General features: G+C 40.3%; 1 protein-coding gene across 1 annotated transcript in view; it reads right to left on the bottom strand.

Moving 5' to 3' along the window:
* LOC306818475 (neural cell adhesion molecule 2-like) overlaps positions 1-27176 on the bottom strand; it is a 363832-nt gene that overhangs the window by 327896 nt on the left and 8760 nt on the right. The window contains exon 4 of the mRNA XM_079336086.1: positions 22431-22548. The gene's annotated coding sequence lies outside the window, so the exon portion shown is untranslated. The remainder of the gene's footprint in view (positions 1-22430; positions 22549-27176) is intronic.

Raw genomic sequence — 27176 nt, 5'->3', positions numbered from 1 at the left:
TTTATTTGGTCCTTTTCTATGAGAGAAGTGACCTCTCACCTGATTCCATTGAACCAGATGAAATTGCTCCCGCTGCAGAGAGCAGGCGAAGAACCAAGCGACAAAGAAAAAGGTCTGGCTTCAGTTCATGTGACCGAAGTCTAACTCTTGGCTCGTGCACAGTCGCACTCTTCTGTGTTTTTTTCTTCCGTTTAGTTTATTCTCTATCATGTCCAGAATTTGACCCCAGCTTTAAACTGAAACTTACAATGTGGTAAGTGTAAAAGCTAACTTCAGTCAGTTTCCTTTATTTATCTTGTTCATGTTGTTCATGATCAGAGTAGGAAAGCACATTAAACAGACATAGATGTTGTTGCCATGGCACTTTCAGTCTGCTATTTTGAGAAGGAATATGAGGAAAAAAATCTCTTAAAAATCTCTGTGGAGTCGGCTCTCGGTTCTGCTCTCACTGTGCGACAATGTGCAGTCCTTAGACCAAAATTTCAAACGTGCCAAGAATCCACCTGACCCCTCATGCCCCCTGTATAGATGCACAGCAAACAAAGCATGATCGAGCTCAATATGTACGCCCAGTCCGACTGAGAGAAAAAGAGCTTTGTTGTTTTCTAAAGTTACATAGTCTGGATTACAAAAGTGCAGAAACTCTGACATGAACCTTTGCACTCTTATTTCCAGAAGGCCACACCTGCTGAGTTGCACAGTGCAAACAAGCAAACTGTTTACAAATTTTGCAAACAGTTTCCAAAGCTCTTCTGAAAGCCAAAAATGAAAGCGCCTGTTTGACCATCTACGTTCTCACTTTGGTTGTGTTGTTGTGAACGTTGAAGGCGTTTGTTACCTCTGTGTCGAATGTTGCAGCAAAGTTCTTTTCTCTCGTTGTGTTTTGTGGAGTGTCGCTGACTGATCAACAGACCAAAGGTACAGCATGGTTCCTCCATCCACTTCAATGTCACCTTTAAAGATAAATTTGACTTGGTCCCTTTAGTTAGGAACAAGAAGGCCTGTTTATGTGTTCAGACAGAAACCCCTTGGTATCTTATCAAATAGTAGTGGTAGGTTGAGACAGAAGAAGCTCTGTTTCAGCAAACCTCCTGACTTTTGACTGCAAATTGTCCAATCTGTGCTACCCAATGTTTGCAGACACTGCTGCTGTTTACACAGTCTCCACTTGTCTGCAGCAAAAAATAGCTGCACTTTGGATGTGGACGGCTCGCTGTCAGATCGCTCTCCAAGAGAAACTTGGCAACGCCCAAGGGCTGCAATTTTTTTCATTTAGCCATACCTCTGTTTGTGCACGATCTGATTCTTGCCGTGACAAAGGCTGATAAACTGTCAGACAGGTTGACTTCTGACTGGCAGGCGGGGAAGACAAAGCCAGCAGCAAAGAATATCTTACTATTTTTCCCCTGGAAAACTATGACAGGCATCAGTTGGTGTTTTGGGAAGTTTTGTTGAGCCGAGAGGGCCTTTGTAAGCGGTTTTCTATGGACTCAAACTGCCAGTCAAGTCGGGGTCACCTTTAGATCCCTTGAGAAGCCAGTGGACCCCCTGCTGGGTTGCCCAGAATCCCACCAATCTTGGATTAGTTCCAAATGTCGGCTTGTGAAAGGAAAAAAACCCAACTATATTTTTTCTTATTGAAAAATCCTTTAAGTGAGTAAGAGCAAACCGGAAATCCAAAAACCAACACTGGTAATGATTAACTTCTCTGAACATCAGTTGTTTTTATAGTAAGCTGCCTTTTGCTGAGTCCATAAAAACCTTGCTTAGGGCACTGCCAGTCATTTTACAAGTGCTGATCCTCCTCCTCCTAAGCGGATCGGGGGGATGTTTTGACGTTTTTCGCCAGCCTCGGTCAGCGATAAGGATGACCCGGTCATCTCGCAGCAAGCTTCCAAACAACACTGTCTTTTCTTTGGAGAAGAAGACAACACACTGTGTCCTTAGTGGATGCCCTTGCACAGAAAAATGACAGTGTCGTGTGACAGCAGCTACACAAGAGAGGAAAAGGGAAAATGGATGTCTTTGCAAACATTTTTATTTGTTTTTTTTGTTGGGAACGATTTCTAAAAAATCTTTGGCTTTTCTATGTATCAGCTCTAAAAAAAGACTAATAGATAAAAGAAGTTTAGCCTCATAAAAGTATTCTTCACAATAAAGAACATTTAAACAAAGAAAGTCAAGGTGAGCAGCAGTGTAACTTAAGCCCACTGACAGATTTTTTTCCTTTTCATTTTATACCCTTTCATGTGCATTTAATAATTTAGAGTTTCTGCCACCTACACAGTGCTTTGAGGTGTCATAAAATTGCCAACTGTGTTCCAACGCTGAGCATTTCCCTGAAACAAGATTGGGCAACCAATTGGGCAAGCAAAATGATCCAGTTTACAACTTTGGTCAATTCTTTTTGAGAATTCGTAAGCCAAACAAGATGGAAAAAAAAGACGAATAGAGGGTGTAGTCTGTGTTTAAATCACAGCACGTTCCTTTATATTTTCAGTTTTTATAAAATGTAAAGCCAGCGAGAGAAAATATCACCTTTCAACGCTCAGCGGTGCATTCTGTGAGAAAGTGACACTAATAATGGCCTTGTGTCGAGATGTCTATCAGCTCTGCATTCTCCGCAACGAAATAAATTTGCCACAAAGGAACTATGTCGCCTGCTCTTTGATTGTAGCCAACAACGTCTAATTTGGTAAATTTTCACCGCTGAAAGGGTGCCAATTTGCAGAGATGGGAGAGGTATTTTCAATTTAGCAGAAATCACATCAAAAGTCTGCATCAGACGCTCTGAAACTGAAGGACGTGTGATAGAGACCACACATGAGGACTGTTGAAAAAGACATCTATGGCAGAGTGGCTATTATTCCACAACAAAGTGACGCTCTATACCTTTTTGATCTCATTTGGCTAATTAACTCTTCAATATAGACTTTAGATTCCAACGTTTGAAAGAAACCTTCATGTAACTCACGGTCCATTTATTTGCTTACGCTGAGATTTCATTCGGATTTTATTGTCTCATTAGTGGAAATTAGAAATGCACTGGAAATGTTTCAGAGTGTAGAGTCATTGGAATTGTTTTATTTGCTGGACTTAAATAATGAATGAATATTTATACTACTTGTATGAATGTACAGCAAATATGAAGCTTCAACCAGCAGCTAATTAGCTTAGCTTGAGAAACAAGGATAAGAAGCTACAGCTACCCTCTCTCTGTTTAAAGAAAAAATACTTTACCAACCAACAAGTCTTAAACACAATACTATGTCCTTTTTTCAATATGTACAAAAAAAAAAAAAAAAAAAAAAAAAAGCACCTGGCTGGAGTGTGTCTTCTGAAAGGGTGGAAATAAATGACGACTTTTAACTTTAACTCCAAGATGTCATGAAATTAAAAATGTTCTCCAAATGTATGTCACAGTGGTATAAAATGCAATGGTAAATCAGCATAAATACTGACGCAGTGTTCCTGCTGTGACTGGTGCCTACTGTCAAGTTAACCTGATAGATGAGTTGAGTTTCATAGAAAGCCTGTGTCCTTGGTGGGTGCAGCTTGTGTTAGTCTTTCGCCTCGCTGATTGATAGTGGCGGATGCTAATTCCGTGGCAAATGATGCTATTATTCAGGGGCTCAAATTGAATTACTTCATCCATTGGATCTGCTTAACATTTTCCCCGTGGAGAGTTTAGCAACCAGTGTAATCTCCCCGACTTACTTACAAGTCCCGTTTGTCATGCCTGGTCTCTCTGTCTCTGTCCCTCCTGCTGGATGTTTTCATTGTCGCGTTGCTCTTAACATTCATCATTTTAAGTCTTTGTTTGATCAGATTTTAGAGCGAGTTCGCATTTTTTGTTTTGTTTTTTTAAAGGACACCGCAATAAGAATGTCATTATTAACCTGCGTCTGAACTCTTTCTGACAACTCTTCCAAAAACACTGCAAACTTCAAGCTCGTTTATTTATTTCACTCAGTTCTTCAACTTGGATCATATCTACTGTTTGCACTACATCGATCTATTGGATCTAACCATTGTTACAGAATTAATATCAGTTTCATAATAACCTAAATAGTTCTCACAGGAGCTTTAGTATGGCCTTCACCAGGATCTGTGGCTCCGCATTTTTAAATCATTTTATTTATTTCAACCTGTGAATTCATTTTCTCTTCATGTCGTATTATAATTAGGCAGATGCTCATTCATTTTAGGTTAAAAGTCTGTTCTGTAAATGTATTTAAACACAATGAAGTACGATTTGATGCTTGTTTTAACTGGAAAAATAAAATGCGTATCTGTTGAAATGTCTGAATCTGTTGAAATCCCATTATAAAAGTCATGGGGTTAAAAAAAAAAAACATTTTCTATATTTCACAAAAGGCTTGTCATATTATTTAACTTCAAACTAATACTTTGAAAATTCAAACAATATATCTCTCTTAATTAGTTTCTTAATTACCACAAATCGCAAGCCAACTCCTGAACTCTGTCTGAATTGCTTGTTTGTTTGTTGGAACCACTTTGGTCCAGAAATGTTGCCAATGGTTTTGTGCAATTAAAACAGTTCACTTCTTCAGCAGTCTGTTCGAAAGGGACAGAGATGTCACTGTTTTGTCTTTCTGAAAAGCCACAAACAAATGAGAAATGCCAGTATTTGTTCATCTGTGAATTGCAATGTACCACAACTGCTTTCTCTTGCTCGCAGCGAACTCTGGTTAAAATATGACTGAAGAGCTCCATACTTTTCAACTCCTGGTATCAATAAAGTATCTAAAATGTTTATAAATTAGTTAATAAGCTCAAATATGTCCCACCAGCTTGAATCAGTTAACTACTTTTCTACCACTTTAGTTGCAGTTTTGACACTGATTTTTATGAAAACTACAAAAGATAGACAATTATTCAGAGTATAAACAGCACAATGATAAGAGCTGTTGTCCTCTGACAATGAATAAATGACATAAAAGCTTAACAGGGGCTGTCAGGTAGCTGCTACTTTCTTCTTTTTTTTTTTTTTAAGAGAATATTTTCCGACAAGATGGTTTACTCTTTTGCTCTCCAACTTTGTTTTTATTACGACACTGGGACAGTGTACTGTATTTAACAGCTGCTGTGCAATTCAGATAGTGGATAAACATGTAAGGCACAGATTTGCAGAAAACATGAGAAGTACTGGCCTGCAGAGATGATGATGCATTTTGAGAACGGGTTCTGTGCTTTTGATGGATGACACTCAGAACACCAGTTAAGGATCATTCCTGCATGGAGCCAATTTTCCTCAAGAGCTTTGACATTGAGACCATTGCCTGAGCTGCAATACAATCCAGAGGCCTTGTGATGGAGAGGTAGGACTTAAAATATCCCAGTTAGTGATGTCCCTGCATGGCCTCGGGCGGCTGACGTGCTCTGATTTGGTTGAGCGAGTTAAATTCAGGATGTAGAATAATTTGCTGAGCAATGTTTGCATTAACTGGATTTTTACTGCATTAACCCCAGAAAAGGTTCAAATGCATCCCCACACTAGAAAGGGCATTCAGTCTTGTACTCAGGGGTAGATCATCTCTTATTCTGTGGTAGAACATGAAATATAGAGAGGTAGCTACACAGACGCTCAGCAGGCAACCTGAATCAGTCACATCATAGGTGCAGACAAAAGACTGACTTTTTCATCAGTGACAGCCAGGAACGAAAAGGACAGCTAATGAAAGTATTTACTCAATATATGTATATAAATAAATGCATGCTCTGATTGGTAATAACTATCAGATGTTTGGATCACCTTTTGTTTGACTGCAGCAGCAACAGATGGAGAAGTAATTTTTTCAGTGGAAAGTGGATTTTTTTGAAAATGAAGAAATGCCAATAGCTTACAAACCTACAACTCAAGTAGCTTTGTATTCATATAAAGCAAGCACAAAAAATTGATATATGATCAGAGAGCAATTCAAGTTGAGGTCCAGCTCTTAGAAAAACCTTGTTTTCCAGAAGCACAACTCGAAGTGACTCCAAGTCTGTTGGATTTGTAAAGAGCCAAATTGCATTTTGCCAACAGCTTGTTGTGCTGCCTCAAACTTACCAACAGAAATGTTACATTTTTAAAAGGAATATCTGATGAATAATACATTGCATATTCCTTGTATGAGCAATCTCTTTTATCATTAACATCACCACCAAAAAAGCACTCCGAACAGCATCCAAACTGTATATTTAGTAAGTTGTTGAATTCCAGACGAGATGAGATCTCAAACACAAACAAAGCAATTTAGTCAATTCTCTTGGCTAACTTTGCTGACAGGATTCGCCTGTAATGTTTGTATTACTGTCACAGTTGCTCATCTGCAGCAAACCTGCAGGGCCTATTTGTGCACAGTATCCAAGAGTGATGAGCCAGGACGGCTGAATATAGCCACAGAAACCAGTTGTCTTCACTTCGAAATGGGAAATCCCAGAGCGAGCAGCAGCCTGTCACTTCCATCAGCGGCGGGATAATCCCAGAGAAGAGACTGCATTTTTATTGGCCTGTGTCTCGCTCCAGCGCCAAAACCGCCCGTCTAATAAGTCAGTGATGCCTCTTTCTTTTCCTGCTCTCGCTTCCTCTTGATCTGAGGCCTTCTTTTACTTACAGCTCTACCTTTTTTTAATCTTCTCTGACCTCAAGTAGACAGCAGAGTGATTTATGAACACGAGCCTTTTTGGCCGCGTAGGTGAGAGACTGAAAACATTGACATAGTAGTCCCTTATTGCGGCCTTGTTCTATACAGTATAAGGCAACCTTCAGAGTAGAAATTAAGTGGATGTTTTGAGTCTGGTGCTTTATTTCTGTTGTTTTCCGATAAAAAGGATTCCAACAGTGTTGTGCTTACACTTGCCTTCAACCCAGTTCATTCACTCATGGTTCTGCTCGCTTATTTATCTGTTGAACATGCAGGTGGAGGAGTTCACAGTTATATAAAGAAGTGTTGAAGCTATGAACTGCTTTACATCTTCAATGTGTAACACGCATTATGACAAGGTTGACAATCTGCTCCATTTGGATGATGGGATTGTTGAGGAAGCGTTTAAAAAGATGGAACAATGGGATGAAAAAATGCCAAAACAAATAAAGACGAGGTAACACTTGGTCCATCGATGTGCTGAATTCACATTAGATGCTGGCCATTGATTTCTGAGGTTTTGGTCATGAATGTAATGTCATAGAACACAGACGGTGTTCACGTGCCGTTGAACTCATATCGGATTATTTGGCAGCATTTATTTCCCATCTGCTGCTTATTTCCTCTTCTCCGACACAATGCTCTAAAATCTTTTCTCACAAATACGCCTGGTTTTCAAATGAGTTTGAAATTGGAATTCTTAATGTTCAACAGCTGCTACTTTCATTCACACCTAATATTGACTAATTATACAACCAGTCAGAAGCATGCAGCAGGTACCTGACACACCAGTGAGCTCCATCACCACCTACCTGCAAACATCACATTCAGTTTGTAAATGGCAGCAAAGCATCTGACAGCAATAACAAACAAAACACCACTCACTGGATCCTCCTTCATTGCTTATCGAATGAAGCGAGTGCCACAGTGCATGTAGGTGTACTTTGCCCTGCAGTGTGTTAAAGAAATATCTGTCTATAATCTGTGTTGTGCTCTTTCTTACCCAACTTCAGAAAGTGTGAGCCAAATCAATATTTTCACTTTAAAATGTCACTGCACTGGAAAGGTCCTAAAATAAAATGGGAGGGGGGGGTACGTTTTGAGAGCAAGTTTCTTTAATCAACTCTCTGTGATAGGAGCCACAAGCAGTGAAAAAATACAGACTGCAACCGCAGCTCCCCTTGCCTTCAAATAATTAAAGAGACTTCCGTTCGTTATCACCAGAAAAAGTGTCACAGCTCTATCAACGCTTTCTATGTGACAAAAGCAAATTAACAAAGTTAACATCCGACAGGCGAAAACAGCAGGAGAGTTTCACAGATAATGAGGCAGATATTATCCTCATGAGCATAATATCTGAGCGAAAGCATGTGATGTAAATGTATATTAAGTGTAACGTGTGATTTGGTGTTGAGACTGTTGGTATCGTATTTCAATCAGGAGAGACTTAATTAATTATTATTAATTACAATGAAATGTGCAACAATTGTAGAATGAAATGTGCAAAGTCTTTTGGGGGCTAGACTCCGTCATGACGACTTCATGAGCTCTGAGGGGTAGTGAGGCCGACGCGGGATAGGATGCCCCCCTGTGGAGTCTAGACACTGGTGGTGGTGAAAAGGATGGAGGCTGAGAAGAGGAGTGGGTTTCAGCCGGGGCCTGGACTCTGCTGAGCTGGAAGGAGGTGACTGGGGTGGAGGAGGGTTGCGGCGTATGCCTGCAGCTACAGGATGACTGGAAGAGAGAGTTTTAAACTATTGACAGGAAGCCATTGATTGGTAGAGAAAGTTCGTGGCAGAGTCTGGTTGGTTTATTCCAGGATGATACACGCCCATGATCACCTGCTTGCCAGAGAGAGATACAGGTGGTAGTAGGGGGTGTGGTTTAAGAATTAATGAAGAGGTGAATGAATGAAAGAATAACACCAGTCTTCCTGTCTGAACTTACGCTGAGCTCCATTAAAATGAGCAATATTTACTATTTAAACAGAAAATTAACAACGCTTCGTTCGCCTGTCTCCACCAGTGTTGTACGTGATGTGAACATCATGCTGCGCCGCTGACATGTTGCTTTTACCATGCGCGTTCACTGTTTGTTTTCTTTTCAGTAAATCCTACATAATGATGCCGTCAATGCTCTATCTACATTTGAGCATGATATGCTGACACCTAAAGTGCCGGGACGGCTGACGGATCACTTAGCCTTGTGTTATTTAATTATTTTAGTTGTTTCAATCTACATTTGTGGGGATTTTTTTTTGTTAGATTTACATCTTCAGTGGGAACAAATGTGCTTGAGGCTGAGTGGCACATTCAGGCTGGGGAAGTCAAAAAGTATAAAGAAAACGAGTGGCATGTTGTTTGTTTTGGTCTTTTCAGTGGATTGACAGAAAGGAAGAAATATGAACAAACATCAGCTCTATGCTTTTATGTTACATCAACAGTGCTTTGAATAAAAATACAGCAATGCCTAAGTGTGCGTGACAAAGTGACAAAGACATTTTTAGCGGCGTCTCTCCTACATCAATAAAAGGGTAAAACTATTTACTTTTAGGTCTTCTTTTCATCACTTTTAAATTCAGTTGTGCTGCAGCTCTCAGTGTGATCTGAGAGTCTGTATTGAAAACAACAAAAAGCACCCCATATGCAGAAATTCCATTTCGCCCACCGAGCTAAAAACCTCCCGTTTCCCTCCCATTTCTTCCGCTGCTGTCTTAATGGATTTTTAATGGGTATTTCAGAGGATCCAAGTAAGGTTGTACTGGTCTTGCTTGAGTCACGGTGAACAGATGGCAACCAGGCAGGGAGAAAAAAGGAGGGGGAAATCAAAGAGTTTATTGATCCAGCAGCTTAATTAAACAAGACTGAGTGTCAGTGCTTGGACTGCATAGTGACTGAACTTCACAGCATCCGAACAGACAGCAAGAAAAGGTATAAAATGAATGCAGGAAGCAGGAGATGATGGCGACTTCACAGACGCACACCTACACACATGGTCCAAGTCTCCACAGAGCTACAGGAGAGTAGTTGAAGAGGAGGAGGAGCACAACAACAATAACTCGACAAGCTCCCGATGGATTGTTGGATATCTATTGCAAAATAGACTCTTTCTGCAGTTTTTCACCCCTGGGTTGCTTTGGCATTAATTCTTGTTGTGCATGTTGATTTTGTGTTTCGTGATTTTCTTCCAAAAAATTTCAGTCGGCGCTAAAAGAGCAAAGTGAAACGCGCTCACAGCAGAAAATGAGCATTTTCCACATCAGTTTGTGACAACGTTTCAACACAAAATATGCTAATAAGATGTTTTTTAAAGAAATCAGTACACACACAAACACACACCTGAGCTTCTTCAATATCGAGCCAAGACTCTATCCCGGGTGGGGCTGTCGGAGGGAGACTGATGGAGGCTGGCAGACAGGCGTTTAGGGAGGAGTCCGTCTGTTCCACAGTGTGGCAGAGCCAGCCACCATCCATCTCCATTATACACATCCACATGCCACTGGGCAGGGAACAACTCCTCTGAGGGTGACCAGAGGAGGGTGGGCTGGGGGGGAGAGGGGGTTTCTAGAGATGGGTGCATGAGGAGGGAATGTCTGTCAGACTCTTGTTATGCTGTTGTTCCCGGCTCCTGCTCCTCCTCAGCTCCTACATGTCGTGCATGTCTGAGTCGCTGACAGAGAGAGAGAGGAGCCGTCAGAGGGGGGACATGATTTGAATGTCTGAAAATCTGTCGTCTCTTTATACCCAACATTTCTATTGATTTATGTTATCTTGTTCAGACTTCTCACATTTTATTTATTCATTCTTCACAAGCTCATCCCCTCTCAGGCCCAGGTGACTGCTGCCAACTCTGGACAAATTGGACGCTCAGAAAGAGAGAGTAGCCTCAGGTTAAGTGCTGTACTTAAAGGGAGACGATTTAACTTTTAAAACATGAAATAAGCCAATTTTCCTCTTACACATAAGGACTTTAATTCATTAGCAATAAAACCATATCTAGCTCAATTGAATGCACTAAGGTATTTGACCTGAGAGATGACGTGTTTGATGGCTATGTATAGTTCAAGTTAGCAATTTTAGATAGGTGCTCATTTCCCACTCCTTTTAATTAGGTACTGCCTCACCAGCAATGTGCTCGTCCAATCAAAAACACCCAAGTGTCTTTTAATAAAAAATAAAATTGATTTTTTAGGCTACTTGTTGGGGAATCATGCAGCCCACAGAGGAACGATAGAAACATCTATTTGAACCAAGATTTAAAATGAACCTTTCTATGCAAAGAAAAAGACAAACAATGAATGGAGTGGAATTAAGCTGCACGAGCCAACAACTCAGACGCTATTCTCACTTCACGTGACAGCACGAGCACAAAAGAATCTTTCTTTCCTGCCTTTCTCACACTTTCAATCCCCCTTTCTTCTCTTTTCTCTTCTTCACGGATTACAACAGTTTAGGAGATAGATTTCCCCTCAGACGCAGGTGAAGAGGGTGTGATGTTAAAAATGGAGGCATACCAGCTGGTGTGTAATCACTGTTTTAACCTCCCTCCTGGTCATTAATCAAAGTCAACACAGTCAGGCAGGAGATGTGATCCTCCAGCTTCGTCCGCCCCACACAGTGAGCCGGCGACTGAGACAGGCAGCTAATCAGGGAGCCTACGGTTAAAAAGCTGTGGACTTGGATAGAGTATTAATTTGAATAAGTAGTGATTTTAAAAAGCCAGTGAGTATGCGTTTAAATGTGTTGGATGCGCAGAGCTTAGCCAGAGGCAAGACTTACACCTGTCTTTTAAAATCTGCAGCCCAAGACCACAGCGCGTCACATGGAGGTTTTTAATACATGTTTTTGGATGTTTGCAAACCAAGAATGAAAGCCATTGTCCAAACCTACCCGTTCACTCTCTGTGGTCTAACAGAAACAGCTTTTGGTTGGTAGGTTTTATCTTTAATCCTGCCCAAAAAGCATAAAGATAAGGCATAAAAGAGAGTCAAGCTCAAGGTTCAACCAGAAGTCATTTGCGATGAATATGGGTTATCCGTTTATGGTACAATTGCACTGAAATGACGTTCAAATCGTCATTCTGCCACATTTTGATGGAAAATGTAATTGCTGCTTGGATTATGTTCTCAGACAATGTTTATTTGCTGTGGATGGATGTTGAATTGCACATAGGTCACGGGGAGGTCCGCGGGCTACATTGAGGCTCACGGAGACTGACTGGGGTTTGCATCCCTACTTTGGGATGTTTTTTTGTTGTGTTTCTTCACCTAGAGAGGCTGAATCATTTACTAAACATCTGCAGTCAATTTGAAGCAGAAATTGACAATTCCTTAGGTATGATACGGCTGATACAAATGTAATCCTGGGAACATTACACATCTATTGAAAATATCCAGTATAATATACATTTAGATTTTTTTTAAATTAGGTTGGCTGTTAATCTATGTTGAATTTAATGTCACTAACAAACAAAATATATGGATCTTGTATGAAAGGTTTGTGTTATCATTAGCCAATTTTAATTTTGTTTGATGCACCAGACAAATGTGTCTTCATTTAATGAAAAAATAAAATAAAAATAAAAACACATATTAAAACGTCTAAAATATTGCATTTAATGTCAGATAGCAGATGAGAATGGCTCGCAGCATTTTATCTTTAAATTTGGTGCGGCTTTAACAATTAATACTTCAATCCGATCAGCCCATGTTCTGTTAAATCTGACAAAGTAAAAAAAATTAAAATAAAGAATAAACCTCACAGCCATGAATGTGTGTGTGTGTGTGTGTGTCGATAAACTTATTTACTCTTCTTTCTTCTGCATGTTTGTGTCAAGTTCGATTGTAATTTCTGGCCAACAGGCATCACTTTCCACTAACTTTACTTCTGTTTTGTTTGTTTGTTTGTTTTCTGTTTTCTGTTCATGTCTCGTAAATCTCCTCGAGCAGTTATTGGGGAGAAGAGTCACACAAAGCTGCTCTTCAGTCGTCGCTGTGAGCTCATAATCTTTGGGTTTAGGAGAAACAAAAGACAAATATCTTGAGCTGCGTCACACAAAGTGAGTCGACAAATAATCCAAAAGTAACAGCTTTCATAAATAGCTAAACACATGGCCTGTGTTTCTGGAATTATCTGTATTTTTAGGATTTAGAGCTGTGGATTATCAGATGGTATTATTACGCTCTTGATGTTTTGTTTTGTTTTGTTAGTGGCTGTGACGATCGCAAGAAAAACAAATTTGTGAAACTATTTTCTCCAGCTGAGGATTTACACTGCAAATAATGTTCGAAGTCTCTTTCCATCTTTGCTCATGTAATGCACGAGGTCCATTTCCTCCTCAGTCATTCATCATTTGCATCACAATTCATTCCTGTATTGAAACCAGAAACTTATTAGCTTCTTTAAATCTCGAGGATCTGGGTTCAAGAACCTGCGACCCAGCAAAAGCTGGGGATTGATGCTGCTTTAAATAATTTACTTTGACTCCCAGAGTCATCATTTATGATTTATTTTCATTAGGCGAGGCGCTGCTGTCGTGTGTGAATCATTTCTCTGCAATAAACAGCCCGCAAGACAAGCTGTAGCTTCATAAAAACACCAAGAGCATCTTCTGAAGTCACGGCTGTGGAAAATGCAGCAGGCGTCAGTTGTTGTCCTTAACAACTCCCAAACCCCCCCGCCGGTACTCCCTCCAACGGTTGTAAAATAAGAAGTGCATTAGTGAGATAACACCTCTATTACTTTTAACAATATTGCTGCTACTCGGTGGAAACCCGCTGTTGGTTGTTAGTCACACTTATCAAGTCGAGGGAAGCGCAACTTCAAAAGGCGCTCAGATCTGAGAGCCGAGCAGTCAGCCATTAGAGAAGAAACAACATATTAGCCGTGCTGTGTTTGATGGCTCCCTCTTCCAACTTAGAATGACAGTGTGAAATTACAATAAACTGATTTGGAACAGACCTTCAAAGTTCAACCTCAGGACAGCAGCAAAAGTTCTTTATTTATTTTCTACTGACATGGTTTATTCAGAGTGTTTGTCCTTACTGCAGCACAGTCCTGTGGCTGAATACATTACCATAGGGTCATACATTTAAAACCTGTTTGTTTGTTTTTAACGTAAATAGCTTATAGCAATCATGTTTGTTCCAGGTTGATTAGAAGGAGGTGGTTAAAAAAGCTTAGTTCTTTTTTTTTCTCATGCAGATTAATGGACATGTAAATATTGATTTAGGGAATTAAAAGTAAGAGCACAGAGAGCAGAGGTAGGAGTCTTCAGGGATGGAAAGTGTCTTTTGGGTTCATATCACTTCATACATGTGTACACACATACATGTGTGAGGACACTACTGCAAAATATGCACAGCTATAGATAAAGCAATTTTAAGTTCTGACACGCAGCAGAAGACAGTAAAAGCAATCAAATCTGGTATATTTAGATGCTCAATAAAAAAGGATGATTGATTCAAAGCCACAAATAAAAACAGCTAAATAAAACTGATCACTAACCGAGGTAAACAATTCTGTCGCAGCATCACACAGCATTAGTTATTTAGCCATTTTTATTCAATAGTGTGCAGTGTTGAAAACAGAGCAGCCAATCAATTTGGGAGCGTGCATGAGTGTGTGTTGGACGCCACCCTATTTTTCACTCCAGCAGTCGTACATTAAAGGCTTATACTGTACTCTGTCTTCTTCTGACTGTCTGCACTGCCTGAGCTGCAGCCAAATGAAAATAAAGTGCTGTATGTAAGACTCGCAGGTAGACACCGCGTGTAAGACATGATTTATACGTGAACATTATATTTAATATGCATATGAGCGTTACCCTCCTCGTGCAACTTGTACGACGCTGGCTGATGGGGAGTTAGGATTTTCTTTTTCGAATGAGTGATGACAACAGAGAAGTAATCCATAACCACACCTACATGCTCTCCTGCTGAGGCTCATTAAAGATTTTGGCATCTCAAGTCTCGACAGACTCAGGGGAAATAAGGGAGGAAGCCAAGGAAACAGGGCTGCTTTCTCAGTCACACATGGAACATGGTGGCAAAGAAATGAAAAAAGGAAAATCAACTGTGCTTCAAAATGTCACAGATTCATGTACTGTCTGGTGAAGGGTTTCCAAGAACTTCTTATTTTATGTTTGCAACATGCTTCCAACATTTCTCTCTTTAGGGGAGATTTTTCTTCGACGCAATTTCTCTCAGGGTTTTTTTTTTTAATCCAAAAAGCAGTTGCTAAGGGTATACCATGTATGTCAGTGTCAGATGTGTGGGGAAGCAGAGGGGTGCAGAGTTGGGTCAAGATAAGTTTGTTTGCCTGGGGAAGCCCTGAGGGGGGGGTGCACTACACGGTCCATTCAGCTATCACAGCAGTGAAGGGCATTTCAGACATCAAAAACAGCAGAGTGTCACTGCCTGTCGCTCTCACAGGCGAAGGTTACGTTCACAGTCAGAACAGTCATAGACCTTTTTATCACTGTATATTACCGTAAAGCAGGCTTAAGGCTTTAAAAAACGGTCAGGGAGCGGTTGACTAGCTGTTTCCTTTGTTAATGCCAAGCTATGCTGTACAGTTTTTTATTTACCATATGGACATAAGGTCAATCCTCTCATCTCCCCTTTAACAACAATAGTACTCGTTTTTATTTCCAAAAATGTTCAACTCACTGTAATGGATATAAATATCTAGCAACAGCTTGGGAATTAATAAGAAGGTAAAACACACCAGGCATTGTGTAGGTTCTAATATCTAGCATGTGAGAAATATCCAGGAAGTGAACTGCTGTCTTCTGCTTTAAGTCACTACAGACTGAATAAAGTTATTTCTTCTTGTGTTCTAAATTAAGAAAATATGTAATTTTTCAAAGTAAAGAAAAATTATCAAAAGTGTCGCCTAAGCTCAATCAAAGCCCAAGATAAGTGGCCTCTGGACTTGAGCTTCATTTACAATCAGCCTAGGTTTTTTCTAACAACACAGAAATTAGATTTATGCAATTTTCGGAGTTGCCAATTTGGATGTAACTTTGTGTGCAGCCCTTCAAATTGGAATATCTCAAAGTGTGTTAAAGATTTCAGCTCCATCCACTGCGGCGCAGCTCAAATGGGAAAAATGAACATTAAATCTCTAAATGTAAAAAGGCACTCTTAAGAATTTCTATGGCTCAGGCAGGGCAAAGCTCCTGCAGAAATAGTCTCTTTCGCTCCTCAACCTTCTGCATCTGTAGCCGGGAGGGGGGCTTTTGTGAAGTGACAATGGAGTGGATGGCCTGGGTCATGTGCTATTATTGTATTTTTGTGTGAAATTGCCACATCAATGAGGGCAGGTAGGTTGGGAGTGGAGAGGCTCACTAAATGTGTTCCAGCTTTTTCTGATATGCAGGAGAGGTTTTTGTATTGCTTCTTCTTCCTGAGAGAGCTGTAATCAACAGACTGCGCTCGCTTGATTATGAAGCAGAGTAGTTTGAAGACGTGTTAGAATCTGCAGGTAAACTCATTTATAATTCACTGATTTTTACGGTGAAACTTGAATTAGTCTTTTTCAGTCCAAAGCGGGAAGAAAATCTGTTATGTTCATGATGTTCAAACCACTTTAATGTCCACAGAAGAAGGGCTGTGCTGTAATGGTAAAGAATCAGAGTTCTCTCTGCGTATTCAGGTTCAGACTGAGTTCAGAGCTAGAAACGCTCCACGTCCATTTTGGCTTGCAAGACATTTTTAAAGATCAATAAAGCATTGAATTACATCCGACTATTGCCTAAAAGCCCAGTTTGTTTATTTTTCATAAACCCCCCACATAAATGAGTACGGTAACACAATTATACTGACTGATATTTTGCTATGCTATTAACGACACAGGGAGTGCCGTTTTAATATTAAATACCACAAACACTTCATCTTAGGAAGCATTTGAAAATAACCATCGTAAGCAGCGACAGGATGTCTGCATTTTCCTCAAGATGGTTTAGCTATCTATATATCTCCGTGTTATAAAATGTCCACAATAGATCTACTCAAAAGAGATTTCAACAAAGCCTTTAACTTTAATAGTTTTTATGTTTGGATTCATAAAAAGTGCATCATTGTGTCAAGTATCTGCAAGTCACTGGTTGCATGAAAGAGGAAGAACATCGGGAATTTAGATCTTACTTTTCCTTTTCAAAATCAACCCTGAGGACGCTCTTATCCTTGTCTGCCTCACTGATTTATCCAATTTCCTGATTAATGCCACTCACAAAAAATCAATCCAGGGCTCTCTCACACTTAAAATCCAAGGGTAGCTATCTTAACAAGGAGGATTTCCATCTAAAAGTCTTTGGTTGAGACATTATAACAATCATGCATAAACGTTGAGTATCACAGGTAGAGAACGTGAGTAGATCGAGAGTGGAGCTGACCACGTTCGCTCCGTCTGACTTCTTTAGCAATATCTATTATCTTGGTTTCATCAGGTAGAAGTCCTGCTCTCCAGATCAAAACAATCTTTGAAGTCTTTTGATGCTGTGAAAAAAACATCATGGATGACTTGATGGATGCACGCAGGTCTTTAAATCCAGAGGTTAAGAAGCAGAAAACACACTCACGAGAGGCTTTGAGCCGACATGTCAAACATAGACCTCTCTTAGCTCCTGGGTTCATGGAAACGATTCAAGAAAACATCATACCGCATAAAAAAGTGGAATTAAAATTAAAAGTAAGACAGGATGAAGGTCGCAGATTGATACTGGTGTCTCTCAGTTTCTTTCATTTCTTTCTGGAGGAATTAAACTGTTTGTATTTTTAGGTACCATATAGTTTATTTTTTTAAATCACATAAAAGCAAACATGATAAGAAATTGGTCACTCAGACTGAGTCAGTAACACATCATTCATATTTCAGCAACACTTCCTTGGAATATATTGCCGGAGAATAGAAGCTTTGATTGTGAGCAGCTATCAGTATCAGAGCCACTCAGTCTGACACCATCGGCTATTTACATGATGTGACCTCGAATGAACTTCCAAAATAAATCCACCAGCTACTGAACCTCAAGGTCAAGCATTTCACAGAGCAGCCTTTGTAACATCTCTCAATTACTGGACTCAGTGAGCGCCTCGGGAATACAAAGACAGTAAGGATCAAACACGAGCACAGTCATCTTCCACGTCCTGCGCCCTTTCAACTCATTTGTCCTCTCTCCTGCTGTCTGCTGCAACACGGCCCAAAGCTGCAACGTCTAGACTCAAGAGCAAAGGTCGTCGAGCAGAAAGAAGTACTTGTTCAAGGGGATCCACTTAAAATACTCAAATCTTACAGGAGGTCAGGCAGGAGGAAGTTTTAAGACTTTGAGGAACTTTAATACTGCTGAGAGGCACACTTGAAAACTCATCAAGCTGTCTTGTCCCACGAAATGTTTTGTGAAAACAAAGCAAAGTGAGAGCAGTAATTGAATAATTTCAAGTCCTCTATTTCAGGTAGACAAAAGATTTCCAGCTGAAATGTAAACATTATGAACTCATCAGACAATAAGCTGATAACGGTAAACAGTCTATCAACCACTCACAGTGCTCGACAATACATGTCACATTTACCCTTTTACGTCACATTCACAGTACGATGGCAGACGCTGCTTACGGCTGCCCGTCAGGCTTGAGTCCCACAACATTCATATTCCAATTGCTCTGCCTGTAGGAGCAACTCAGGGTTCAGTGTCTTGCCCAAGGACACAGGGACATATGGACAAGGAATGAAACTGCCAATCCAAAAATTAGATAACAACTGGCTCTATTTGTGAGCCACAGCCTCCCCAGCAGATTAAACGTTGACTGACTGCAGCTAATGTAGTGGTTAATGATGTACGTTTGGCTCTGAGCGGTATATATATATCCAAGGCTAGTTAGCTATAGATGCTAATGTTTGCAGTACGGAAGAGTTTCTAACTCTGTCCTCAGACCTTTTCTCCTGAGTTTTTGGAATTCTGAATGGTTTTCATGTGTTTTGTCTTCAGATCTTTTAGGTTTATCTGCACCATCCTTTGGATGCTGATTTTTTTTTCTGATTCTTTCACCCGCCTTCAACAGAAATTCTGCTGTTTTTAAGCTTATCTTTTCCTACTCGCTTCATGCAGAGCGCAGAGAAATACTACACAGATGTTGACAATCACAAAGCTCCAGCCTTGATAAGTATTTCCGTTCATTCAAACCTGAAATTCCTACACTTAGCAGTTGGACATTGAGAAGCCACAAACCATGCATCATAAAATCAGATAACAGGGACTCCTAAACCTCATGGGCCTGTATAAAAGTTATACATCAATGATAAACCAGACTAATTGCCCTCTCTCTTTCCTCCCTGAGTTAACTGCCTTTGGGGCGTTTCATGCTAAAGCTCAGCACCACGTCTGCTTTTAAATTATTTATTCATATTGCAAATTATCATCCTTTACGCTTCCTCTCTCTCTCTCTTATTTAGCTCTTACTCGATTTTCCTTTCCAGCGCATTTCAAAGGTCCAAGGTGAGCGGCGTTAAATATTTCTGTCATGAATAAACCATTTTATGTCCTCATGCAACACCACTATTAAGCAATTTACGGTTTGAATTAGTGCAGGCAACATGCCCTTGCATAGCATCCCAGGAACTGCGTTATATAGCTGTGTTCACACAAAACAGTCAAGATGAAACATGATCCTCTGGGGTGGCAGTCACAAATATGTTAAAAACCTGACATTTCAAATTGCACGAATCAGGGTTAAAAACCGTGAACAAGGCTGATATTTTATTTCCTGCCCTCACCGGAGGCCACAGAACTTTTCTACATTCCTCTGCAGCTGCACAACAAGCTGTGTCAGGTTGGAGGTTGTTTATCTTTTATTAAAGATTTCTTTGGCAGTGCTGTGTTTTCCACACACCAAATTGCCACACAGGCATGCTTTGCATTCCTGCTATGTTTGGGTTTCATACAGCAGTCTGAATAATAAAGCAAAATGAGACAATTTACACTTTAACACCGACACATTTTACTCTAATCGGTTTGTGGGTTTGATTTACAGATAGAAAAGCACACCAAAATGGATATACAAAGTTCTTATATATTAGGCCCAATGAATGGATTTTGGATCTGCTTCTATGATTGCAAGTTGATCAATCTTAGACTTCGACATCCAGCAGATTTCCTTTTTGAATATCAATTGAGATTATTTTAACATACTGTAAATTAAAAATATATGTCCACACTTGAGTCAGTCCTGTGGTAAACAGTCAGCAGGGAAATTCAAAGCAGATCGACTGCACAAGCAACAATACATCCTCAATAATCAACACCTTCAGTCAGTGACTGCACGTTTACTCTTCCATTCTTTCGCTTCACATGCAACCAAACAAAAAACAAAAACAGGAATAAAGAAGCCGAGCGCTGCTATCCATCTCTATTTACTCCCCTGACTTCTCTATCGCTCCTCGACTCACTGACTTTCTGCCTTTTATTTCATATAGCAACACTCCATGTTTTTCTGTATCTGTTGATTCTGTTTATCCCTCTCCAAACTTTCTCTTCTGTCTGCAGGAGAGTTGGTTTGTTGGCCACAAGAGAGAGATGGCCCAAAGGGAAACAGGCAGCACTGTTAAAGAGGTATACATGTACATCTGGTGATACTCACAAGGATGTTCAAGAAACTGCAAAGACGCACCAGCACGGTGAAGGAGTTTGCACGAGGTACCTTTATACGATAAATGATTTCTGACAGGAGACTGCAGCAAAGATTTCAACCACTGTCACAACATTGGTCATGTCTCCCTATAAATGCCTTGACACCCACATTACCACTGGTGTCTGCTTGAAGCTGCCTCCACCTGCTTGAGTGGTGCTCAAGGCACCCCAGAGGGCTGTATTGTCTCCGTTAATTCACTCTGGTGGATTATCATAAAGCTCCCTGAGTGTTAGTTAACATGTTGCAGAGGATTTTGTGCTGTTACGCTGAATTCCCGCAGCAGGGAGCTTCTCCAAGAGCTGAATCATACTGACAGACCAAACTGAGCCTGAATTTGCTTTTAGAAGTGTGTGTCTGTCAGAACTCCAGCAGAGTGTCAGAAACAGAGTGCAGCTTGTTCACTATGACCACGAGTCAATGTTTAATTCTTTCTGTTGATAATTTAGTCAGAGCTGGGAGGGAAAAACTATTGATTATGACTTGACTTAAGCTAATATACTGTAGGGCATGAACTGTTGGATCCCAGAGCATTACGCCGTTTTCAAGAGTAAAAAAAACTCAAGAGAAGAGCCTGTGATGTATTTGTTCTTTACCTTACCTGTGAATCATCAAATGACCCATTCATTCTTTATTTAGCCACACAGAGAAGTCCAAAGAGCGTAAGGTAAAAGCAGCATGAGGACAGCTCATGGTTTAAGGAGGTTTAAGGAGAGACGTTTTTGACCACCATTGCAGAAACAGAAAGGCTGTAAGGGAAATCGACCAGGTCAAAGGGGATCTTAAAAAATAGGTTCAACCTTAGCATGTAACAATAAGTTGAATAATGTTGTTGGCCCCGTAAAGGTAGACTCAACTGTGTGACAGAATAATAATGTCATAGTGATGTCTATGTCACATCAGGCAGGAAATAAAAATGGTTAACAAAAAGCAGTGCTGCAAGCTGATAGTGTGGAGTCTGAAAGAAGTTGGGGATTAACAGGAATGTGGTTGCATTATAGGAAATGTAGTTTGAACCAGACAGTCTTCATCGTCTTCCACGTTTTCCACATGTTGCAAACTATGGAGCACATGGATAATGGGCGGCTGGAAATCATAATGGGCTTCACACACCGCAAAAATGCTCCACCAGGTGTCAAAAATTCAAAGTATGTTTCACACGTGCAGACGCGCTTCTTCTACAGATGTGATACAGACGGGGGGGGGGGATTAACTTTATTAATGTTTCACACTAATTTACAGTAAAGTTCCCAAAAGTAAAAATGTGCAGGATGAAACCAATGCAAAAACTTTTTCATTTCATGTATTCTAGCAACATTTAAAATGTGTGATGTTGTTTTTCATTTGTTGTTGTGATACATGTGATATAAAACTAATTAAACACATTTTAATGAATGTCTAAGAGTGAAAAATCACACTTTATTCTATTTTTATGTTTTTTCAACATCTAAAAGGTAGAAAAGGTGAGGGTAAAAGATGGCAAGCTTGAGCTTCATCTGACTGCCGTGGATTAGTATGAATAATTATACTCAGCTCTCCATCCAACAGATAAAATGTGCACAGAGTGATGCTGAGTGAAGTAATGCTTCTAAACTTAAATACATTGTTTTGTAATTGTGATTAATTTAAATGTTTGCAATGTGTTGACTGCAAAAGCTTGTAAAAATGAAATTGAGATTTTTTATAGTCTGTAGAAAAAGCTCCTCTCACTCATTGGTTAAAATATGACCAGACATATAACAACTACAGGCTCAAGTTTGATCCCGTCCATATTAAAGTCACTTTTAGATCTCCAATAATTGCCGTCAGCCTTTTTATACGAACAACCTTTCATCTATAAACCCGGACTGTCGCAGAACTCTTTCACAGCCATGGCATTTTTTTGCAGCAAAACTAAGAGCATTTAAAATACAGACGGAGAGATCAGCGACTGTGACTGCAAAATAAAAATAACATGCAGGCTCGGCTAAATAGATTAAATGCCCAATCGCCACTGTCTTTCTGTGTTTCACACAGAACACATCCCCCCCACCCAGCACACCCCGCTGGTGTCCATGTCTCTGAGTGATTAATGGTTGTACACTGCACCTCGCACTCACCTGCATTCAGCTGCTTGATTGATGGGCCTGTATGCATGACAGATGGACAGATGTGGCAATGGCAAAGCACCCAAGCAGGGAGCGACACCTCCATCCTGACTCCATCAGCCTCCACTTCCTACTTAGCAAACAGAGAGAGGACATTATGAAAGAAGGGTGAGAGTAAAGAAAGATAAGTCCTACTATGGTTTTTATACATTAGCTGGTCAAAACAGAGTGGTATACATTGTGGAAATATCATAGAGAAAACATTAAACAAAAGTGACAGGTGACCAGGTGTATCTGTCCTCCCAGGACTTGTATTCACGATGAGGCATTTAGAGAGGAAACACATTGCCTGAGGGCTCGCTGTTGGCACCTTTTGGATACAGTGTTTGCTCCACAAGTGCTGCATTCAAGGTCTGTAACTCTGGTTTCCTGGAGGTTGGGTTCAAAAACAGATTCAGCAGGCAGCAGAGACATGAAAAAGCCATCTTAAGTGGGAAAAAAAAAATCGAACATGCAGGCTGAGAAATCCAACAAAGTTCAGGCAGACAGGAATATCTGAAGGTAGAAAACTGTCAGAAAAGGAGGGAAATTGCACACAATGGGCAGAGCTACTTCCAAATTCTCAACAGGTGAGCAGCCAGGAGACGAGCAACCTACACAAGCCAAGGTCATGCATTTACTTACTTAATAACGAAGAGATTTATGCCATGTTACAATATAAAGTAAATGTTTGGGTTTTTTGCAATCACAATGCAACAAAACTCCGCCTGCCAACAGTACTCAGTCATGTCGAACAAAAGATGGATTTTAAACTCAGGGAGGCTTTTCATGGTTAATTGAACATCAATATCACCTACAGAGAAAATCCAACCCCCTCTGTCGGCTCACTTTAAATGCATCCGACACCATGTGTATTCTCATAATACCTTCTGAAATTAAAAAAAAAAAAAAAAAAGTATCTCACTCAGCCTCAAAACATGTTTTTTCGTGTTTCAGTTTAACCCGCTGCACATTTTTACATTATTGCCTTCTTTTAAAACGTTCTTATTCAGTGCTTTGTGACACCCTCCTTTGACTATCCATCCACCCTACTAAAGCTCACTGTTCTACGACACAGGAGCTGCTGAGAGACCCTCTGTTCTGAGCTGCCGGTGCTGCAGGAGTGAAAGCATTGGTTTCTGCAGACACAGTCATAAATCATACGTCGACTAACGGCAGATCCAAATGAGCTCTCTCATCAGAGGAGACATGTGCCTTGCTTTGTGTGCTACTTCGGGCCCCACTATAACATCTGGGCGCTCTCAAGCTGCTGTGCGTGTTACGATGAGATGTGTGTCGCTGCTGTATTCATTAGGAATTGTCTACTGAGCTGAAACAGTTCAACTTAGTGTCACTTTGCGCAAACCTGAAAGAGCAGGCTGTGACAAACAATCAGGAGCGTACAATTCACTGTACAATGTTGGGCTGAGTCAACTCCTTAAAAAATTACATGAGCCGTGCATGGACCGACAACTGACAACTTCATGATAGTATTGTTTTGAAGTTTAACCACCTCACTTTTTTCTGCTCCACTCTGATCAGGTTCAAGATCTGTGTTTACCACAGGAAGTTACAGTTAGCAGGACTGGAGTTTTATTTTGAAAATATTTTTCAAGAACGACATCAAACCGATTAGATTGTGACTCATATCATTTACAGGATGGACTACCAGGGAAGTGTAGTGAAGCGTCCACCACAGTTGAGTTTGTGGGGCTGCAAAATTTAACTTTAAAAGATTTAACATCCCTTTGAACTTGCTCAAGGACCAGACAAAGAAATAGTACTCGCCCATATTAAAGTGACCGAAATCGGTCAGGGCAAAGGTGGGAGCTTTAAAGTGCGCCCGTGCCAAAATGATGATAATCCAGCAGCTGACGCGACGCCCAGCTCTGCCAAAATAAATTAAAAAACGCACTGTATTCTGCAGCCTGTGAGACCATGACACATTTTGATGTCTAACCCCAGAAGGGGTCAGTGTCCCTTTTTGAGTGCCAAACGCACTGAATGTTGGTTCTATTGTTCCATTTGGCAAGCGTATAATGGAGTTTGAGAGGGGTGTTCTGGTGCTGTATGGAGATAGGGCCTGAATGGAGGAGAATGTAATTACTATACCTGTCTATGCAACAATGGATAACCACCTTTGTCGGCCCTCACTCCACTCTTAGAAGCCAGACGGCAGAAGCTGTTGCCTGTGGGATCACAAAAGCCACCCTTGCTGCGACGCCCAAATCAGTGTCCTGCACTCGCGCTCAGACAAGAGATATGTCGGAGTCCTCTTTAAAAAGATCTGTGCATCTGGATGTGGATGCCTGCTTTGCTGGCAGCACTGGCTTCTCCTGAGTTATTTGACAAAAATGTGCTTTAAAAGTGGCATATTTAAGGTCGGACATAAACAAGGAAGGAGCACGACGCTGCAGCATATTTAAGGGGCAGGCAAAGAAAATAAAATGTATAACTGCAAAAAGGGAGGGAGGATTTTATGAAGCGTCTGGTAAAAGAACTCTGACACACTGTCAGTCATATACACTTTCAGTACCAGCGTTTCCAACGGTGCATTGAAATTATGTTAAGTTTGCATCAAATCATCAGATATCCTAATGTTATTACAAAAGGTATACATCTAAACAACTGTGAAATTGATTCAACGTTAAGAGTTCCAATTATTGATCACAAACTAGATCGTTCTTCTGTCACTGTTCAAGAAAAATTCACCAACGATCATGATAAGCCAAGCTTTGTTCTCGAAATAGAAAATAAGGTTTTGATCAATAGATAGCCGCTTGAGTAAGATAAAAAAAAAAAAAAATTTCCTTCAGGTTTTGCGAATCATTGCTTATCATTGCTCATCGTTGAAAGCATTATGATTCCAACAAGATTGAAAAAGTATGTTTTGTAAGTTTACATCTTCTCTGGCTGAACTGGATGAGTGTTAATGGCACATTTGGCGTCGTTCAGTTTTTAATGGGTGCACAGGGTAAATATTAACATCCATCCCAGGCAAGAAGTTACACATGTATATGATATACTGTTTTACCTCCCTTGTTTACCAATTAGTCACAGAGGGTTGTATTTGGTGTGTCAGATCAGTCTCCTCCCATTTGTTTTGCGTCCACTGAGGCCATAGTGTGACTAGCTTTCATTAAATGTAAAGTTACATCATTTACTCTCCCTCCTCCATCTGTTGCCTGAGGAGATCTGCTCTTCCTCACAGGTCCTCTGGGTCATCATGCATTCGACCCACTGCAGCCAATTACAGAGGAAATGCTCCGTCAACGCATCATGATGAGACCCTGTCATTTAGTAGCATGATTACAGGGAGGAAAAGAAGGGAGAGGACAATACGGCAGTGATGATAAGCATGGTGTGAATGATGATGAGTGATGTAATATCATGATTAAAATGACACAAAATAGGAGAAGATTGCATTAGATCCGGAGTTTTCTCTTTTCTCTGTTATAGAAGACTATAAATAAGCTGAAGTTTGATATCAAAGATCCATGCAGGAGGAACTGAAACTGTCGTCCTTCAAAGCGTGTAGCAGCTTCAGTCTGCACTTGAAACAAAAAAAGGAGCGGGAGCAGATGCTGTGGCTTGGCAGGTAAAAAGCACTTGTCTTGTAAACAACAGAGTGCTGGGCTCCGTCCAGGAAGCTCAGTGTTTCATGAAATTGTCAACCATCATAGGCTGCTGGAAGCATCTCTGCTGGCACATACACTCAGACACTTGAATCCATGTAGTCAGAATGTATCTATGTTAGATTTCAGGTCGACTTTTTATTCTTCTGATGCATTCAGAGTAGCTCTTTGCATTAAACAGACACACATTAGGGGCTGGCTTATGGCTCAAAGACGTGGCTTTCAGTGAGTGCAGCTCCTCTCTATTAAATCTATTTTATCACTTTGTGGACTCATAACAAGATGGATTTCTGAATGCATCAGGTGAATAAGCTTCCTCACGGCGCTCATAATGATAAAATATGATTCCCCAGGTATTTGAATACACTTTAACAAAGCTGTTTTTTGGTGAATGTCTTCTATTAAGCACATTGGTATCAAGGCACTCCGCTCTTTGTTTTGGATATTGGACTTGCAAATCTCATGTCACAAGTGTTGTTTCCAGTAAAAAACTCTGGTTAGCTAACTTAAACCTTCCTGCCCAGAACCACACAACACTTTGAACATGATGTAAAAAATGAAGCTTTTAGCGTCTAATTAACTCAAAATGATTCTTTGTTTTAGTCCACGCCAACCATCTACAGAGCTTACTCTGCAACTGTGCAAAAACATTCACCGCACTGACTTTATAAGGGAAAGATATGATGCTAGAAACGTCATTAATGCCATCAGTGAAAACTAAGAATCATCTGAAAAATAATATACAGCCCAAAAAGTTGTCAAATTTTCAATACATTGTAAAAATTAAGCCTTTCATTGAAGATATGCAAGAGAAATGTTCAAGTCACAAAGCACGCACATTCTGCTTACTGCTATCGGGAGAATCTGCACGGTGGAAACAAGACGTATTGCGGGTGAAGTCGTGGTTATTTGCAGAATTCATCACGGTTCAGTTCGATTGGCTGATTCCCCAGTCAATGAAAAAACAAAAAAACAAAGGAGCAAGACCGATAAGAGCTTCAACAGGGACAAATAAAAGAATAAGTGGTGCTAGATACAAGTACTGAAATATTTCATATCTGTCTTTACTCTTTCTTCTCGTTTG

This window comes from Symphodus melops, assembly GCF_947650265.1.
Source record: "Symphodus melops genome assembly, chromosome: 23".
In the NCBI taxonomy this organism is placed as follows: Eukaryota; Metazoa; Chordata; class Actinopteri; order Labriformes; family Labridae; genus Symphodus; species Symphodus melops.
The sequence above is the reverse complement of the archived record's forward strand: the minus strand, read 5'-3'. Positions and strand labels throughout refer to the sequence as shown.